The sequence below is a fragment of the Phragmites australis genome, chromosome 6 (assembly GCF_958298935.1).
Source record: "Phragmites australis chromosome 6, lpPhrAust1.1, whole genome shotgun sequence".
Lineage (NCBI taxonomy): Eukaryota > Viridiplantae > Streptophyta > Magnoliopsida > Poales > Poaceae > Phragmites > Phragmites australis.
This window is the reverse complement of record NC_084926.1, coordinates 35538478-35544582: the sequence shown is the minus strand read 5'-3', so window position 1 is coordinate 35544582 and position 6105 is coordinate 35538478. Positions and strand designations below refer to the sequence as shown.

General features: G+C 40.5%; 1 pseudogene; it reads left to right on the top strand.

Moving 5' to 3' along the window:
* Positions 1 to 1728: 1728 nt before the first annotated feature.
* LOC133923169 (uncharacterized) lies at positions 1729 to 5380 on the top strand (annotated as a pseudogene).
* The last annotated feature ends 725 nt before the right edge of the window (positions 5381 to 6105 follow it).

Genomic DNA, 6105 nt, shown 5'->3' with positions numbered 1-6105 from the left:
CTAGCCACAACTCCAAAAATCACTCACCACAGGTTTTTTAGGAGAATTACCATCATACCACTCTTTCTTCTAATTTGTCAAAATACCACCGAACTGTCCCAATAACATGTGAAACCTAACCCCATATGTTATAGACATACCAGTGGTATTTTGATAAGATACAGATCTTTATAATGATACAAGGGTAATTTCCTTCAGTTTTTTTTACCAAATATGTGGCGGGCTTTTTCGCGCCACAACACCCCCCGTGCGCCAAAGAAACCACAATATTCCACACCGACCGTGTTAAAGTCACCCATATCCTCCCCTGTTCACACCGAGTCCTTCACCACCGCGAGAACCACCTCCACCATGGCTATCGCTTGTCCTTGTCGCCGTGCTCAATGAACTGCTGCCGCATCTCTCTCAAGGGTGTTGTGGCGGCGGTCTTCACCACCACCATCTCATCACCTCCCTACCACGTTAAAGTCACCCATATCCTCCCCTTTTCACACCGAGTCCTTCACCACCGCGAGAACCACTCCACCATGGCTACCGCTTGTCCTCGTCGCCATGCTTGATGAATTGCTGCCGCATCTCTCTCAAGGGTGCTGCAGCGGTGGTCTTCACCACCACCATCTCATCACCTCCCTTCCTCAAATCTGGACGATTCTAGAGTTGCAAAAGCTGTGAGCTCGTCTGCCTGTCCTCACCGAAGCTGTCGACGGAAGAGCAGTTGTTGGCTGCAGCCTGGTCTTGCAAGGTAACAAGCGCCATCTCCCCATCTCCCTAGAGTAACCATCCCCACCAACTTCTCATTTTTTTTCATCCCGTATGCATGCATATATGTCAACAGGTGCTTCCGTGTTTAGTTGATGATGACTGAATAATTAGTAGTCCCCTGTGTTGTTTAATTGATGATGTTTGAGAATATGCAAATTTTAGTTGTACACCGTATCATTTGGTAATCCACATTCTCTTGAGATATCTCATCTTTTTTTTGTTGCCTAGTCCATGCAGCGAGAGAAGATAATTTTTTATCCTCTGTTTGTAAAATCTCCTCTGTTTTTTTTTTTGAGCTATCTCCTCTGTTTGTAAAATTTGGACAAGAGTAGTATCTGTTTCATTCCTTTTCTTTACTGATTCCATCTTATTTATTAAAATATGTTTTAGATGGGGTCAAAGGAAATTATATTTACAATATTACTTGGACTACTACCATTACATGTAGAGAAGATTGATTGCTGGTATTCTTATGTATCTAGCCATGTATTGGTATAGAATTCATACAAGGAAAAGGAAAAGAGCCATAACATATGCTCCCATGCTTGATAGAGATGTTAAAAGATTGTCACGTCTAAATCGATTGTATTATGGAACTGAGGCCCGTTGCATAAGTGAGTTGCGTATGAGGAAAGATGTCTTTCACAAGCTGTGTGCTGAGCTTAGATCACGTGTTCTGCTAGAGGACATCTTTCATGTCACAATAGAGGAACAAGTCGCCATGTTTATTCATGCTATGGGTCAAAATTGGTCAATCAGATCAACCGCTTTTGAGTTCCATCAATCAAGTGAGACTGTTAGTAGGTATTTCAATCTTATTTTAGATGCCCTTTGTATCCTTGCATATTACCTCATAGGCATCAGATCGATTGACACACATTCAAAGATAATAAATTCTGCAAGTAGATTTCACCTTTACTTTGAGGTACATCTAGATTGGTGATCACTATTTCAAGTATACCTTAGGTGTCATGTTCATTTAATTGAATAAAGCTTATTTTCGTAGGGATGCATAGGAGCACTAGATGGTACACATATACCAGCGTGCACACCTATCCATATGCAAGAGGTTTAGGGTTAGAAAGTCCATTACCACCCAAATGTGCTAGCAACGGTTGATTTTGACATAAGGTTCATGTATGTTCTTGTTGGATGGGAGGACTCTGTCTATGATTCTTATGTGCTTTAAGATGCTCTAGCACGTCCTAATGGCCTTAAAATACTAGAAGGAAGCTCCAATCTAAAACTTTAATTTAGTTCTTATCTAATTAATATGTACAAAATAGTGATGTAGGTAAATATTTTCTAGTTGACGCTGGATATGTAGCAAGACTTGGTATATTACCCCCAGAACATGGTGCTCGATATCGCCTAAAAGAATATATGGGCACTAGAGAACCAGAGAGCCCAAGGGAGTTATTCAACATGCGCCATTCCTCACTTAGAACAACTAGAACAACTGTTGAACGAGTATTTGGTACCTTGAAGACCCGTTTCAAAATATTTGGAAGTTAGCTATTCTTCCCTTTGAAAACACAAGTGAAAATTGTGATGGCTTGTTGTGCGCTTCATAACTGGATCTTAGAGGATGGTCCAGATGAGTATGTGTATGATGATGATTCTTGGTATGCAGCGCTGCCACGGAGTCGAAGAAACCATGGTGATATGCACCAAGAGAATGTGGCATGGACACACAAAAGAGATGACATAGCTCAAAAGATGTGGGAAGATAGAGTCGGACTAGTTGTAGCTTAGATTGAAGTTGTTCCATATTTCTATGTATGAAACAAATGAGTGTCATGCTTTATTTTGTTTTGACAATATGTATTTATTCTTATGAGCGTGATGCTTTATTATGTCTTGAGCTCTTGTTGGTAGTTTCTTGTTGATTTACTTCATATGTGTTTAAGTTGAAATATCTCTTGTCATGGAAAACAACAATGACCAAGGGAAAGGGGAAGGTTGATGCTTGTGCACCCTCTCGTGAGAGGACTCTAACCTGCATGAGGATCAGACCAGATTCGTGCTAGAGTGGTGCATATAGTACTTCAAAAAACAACATGTAGGATTTAAGTTTATGAAGCAACATCTCATGATGTGTGTTGATGCTTTAAACAAGAAGTTTGCTATGGGGGTGACTGTTGATTATGTGGACCGTCACTATAGGTACCACGAAGAAAATTGGAGCAGCATTGAGCAAGAGTGGCAATGCATTTGACCATACTAGATGCTTACCGACTATTTCAGAATCTGAAAAGGCATCCCTATGTGTAAGTTGTTTGTACTGAATTTAATTATTTGTTCTATTTTAGAATCTGAACTACATATAGCAATCCAACTTGTTTGCACTGAATGCAGGACAGAGCAAGCGTCTGCTCTCTAAGTGTAGCATCTAGACTTCTAGGTAAGTGGTAAGTGTTTCGGTGATTAATGACAATCGTATCCTTGTGTCTAATAAACTTGTTTTGAAGAGTATCAAACAATTTAGTTCACAATGATGATAGAATATTCGTGGTCCCTAAGGCGATTATATAGATGATTAAAGGAGATGTGCATTAAGATTAAGGATCTTCTAGTTCTAAGTGTCACTAGTGAGAGAAAGGATACTTAGAGTAGTATATGTCTTCTTTTTTAGTCTTTTGACCGTACTATTAAGAGCGGCTAAGAGTAGTAGTTTGATCTAGTTGAGTCTAGACTTGGTTTGATGCATACTTATAAAATTCTAGCACCAGATAGCTCATAGAAGTCTTTGGTTGAGATGTCGTAAAGTTAGAGCTCAAGAAAAGATTGAATTGGAAGAGCTCAGTGAAGTTAGCCTTATCGAATAGTCCAATGATGTGACTCGTGTTCTCACCGGAGCATTTTTTTTGTTCAGACTGAAATCACATGTGTTGATTGGATGGTCCGGTGATTAACATGCAGGTATCACTAGAACTTTTTCTTGGTGACATGTGTCCTGAAATTTTCAAAGTGTTGCACAAGATGGTCCAGTGTTACTCCCGTGAGAGCACCAAAGCTTTTTTAGCAGAAGCAATTTTTTCCCAGGAAAAATAAAGTTGAACTCAATGGATTATCTAGTGATGGAAAGATGGGAGCACTGGAGCTTTTCTTGCAGAGAAGAATTTTTAGTGCTTGGAAAAATAAAGTTAAACTCAACAGTTAAGGATATCTTTAGTACTTGGAGAGTAGCAAGTGTGCATCTAGCTGTAGTCTAGGTATGATCTTGGTCAAGCGAAGTTATTGACTTGTTACTCTTGTGGTTGACAACACCTAGCTAGTTTTGGTGATTAGAGATATCTTGGTGAACTCTTGTAGTTCTTGTTGGAGCCCCAGAATAGCTATGTGCTTGGTATGATGCTCGCCAATCCAGAGATAGAGAAGTGACAATCATGAGTGAGCACTTGAGACTTCATGACTCAAGGTGTCTTGGTGAGCTCTTGGAGTTCTTGTAAGAGTCATAAGAAGAGCTATGTGTTTGGTTTGATACCCGCCAATCCGGAGATAAAGAAGTGGCAATCATGAGTGAGCACTTGAGACTTCGTGACTCAAGAGGGAGTGATATTTTTTGTGGATGCTCCAATGAGGACTAGGAGGAGTGTCAACTCCTCGATACCTCGAGAAAAATTGGTATTCTCTTTTCTATCTCCTTACTTTTCCATATTTATATTTGAGAATTTTACTTACTTACAAGTTTTACTTTCTGTATTTACTTTGTGTTCTAGCTTCTTGTTTTTCATGCTTCCGTCTAGTTTGATCGTGTAGTCGTATTTCAATTCATCTAGATTAAAGTTGCTTCTTGTTTTAGAATTCAGTAGGAGTAAAAAAATAACAATAGCCCAATTCACCCCTCCCCCCTCTTGGGCCATTCAATCCTTTCACTAAGCCCATCAAGTTCTTCAATGAGATGCAGGAGCTATTCGCAGGATCTAGTGCTAATGGTTCTTTGGCTATGGACCAGAACACATGCATGTATGTTAGTGATGGGTCAGATAGTGATGATTCATGAGAGCTACTTGACCTCAACTGCTACACACAACCTGAAGACCCACTTGGTGAGGATTCTGACACTTTACCAACACCAATCAGGCATGCAAGTGTTGATAATAGCTCTTTCAGCACTAGTCGAGCTAGTAAGAAGCGTCCAAGAGGCAACAAGTCACCAGCTAAGAAGCCATCAAAAAACAAGAGTTATTTTGCAAAGTCCACTGATGAAATCACTACTACAGTGAAATCACTTCGGGAAACACTTGTTGCCACTGCTCTTCCCCAAATGCCACAGCCTACTGACCCTCATGCTACTTTGTGGCAGAGACTAGGGGCAATCCCAATAACATCTGATCAGAGGGTTCTTGTGGGTGTGCATTTATCCTCCAAGGAGAACAAAGGTAGGCGTGGCTGGTTGTGCAATGCAAGCGTTGATACTCTACATGCCTGGGTGTTTAAGTTCTTATGTGACAAATAAGGTATTAATCTCTGAAGTTTAGTTTGTGATGTAGTTGTTTGGTGAACAACTTTGTGCTGTGTGTTTAGTAGCCATTGAGTTATTAATACTAGTGTTAACCTATGAAGTTTAGTAGTAGCTATGTTATCATTTTGGGTGCTTTTCGAAGTTGAACTCCATGAATTGTAATTGCATTTGAAGTGTATTTTTGCTGGAACTTGTATGAACAACTGTATGTTTATTTTGTGTGAGCCATGTGCCGAAACTTGTATCGGCCGTGTGCATATGAATTGAACCGAGAGATCAATTGAATCGGGCCATGGAGTTGAGCTACTTACCATTCAATTCTTCATTATCTCTTTGTGATTGAAATATTATTGTAATGCATAAATTTTCTTAGCATATGCTGAAATATAATTGTTTCATGAGATAAAAGGGTTGATAATTTTACCACTCTAGCATTAAGGTGATCTGAACCACTTGTGGAAGCAAACCAAACAGCTGTCAGTGTTTTTTTGCCAAACGTATGTGGCACCATCCAAACAGCTACCATTATTTATTTGCCACACCTTAGTTACCAACCAAACATTACCACATAATATGGCTAGCCACAAGTATGGCTGATACCTAACCTTAAACGTAACAATTTATAACTGCCAATAAAAAATACCCTAAAACATGAATAGCAATACGAAAAATGAACTATTTCTATTTGTATCCTGTCCGTTTCCACCGTACCCACAGCCACGCTGGCCTGCCTCTGCGCGTGCCGCGTCGGTGCCGTCCAGCGCCCAATGCATGCCTTCCCAGTTCCCATGCCGTGGCACGTGTGGGCTCCATGCAACCTTGGGGGCCCGGCCATGCCGCCGCACGGAGACACACGAGTTAAAACGACTGACGCC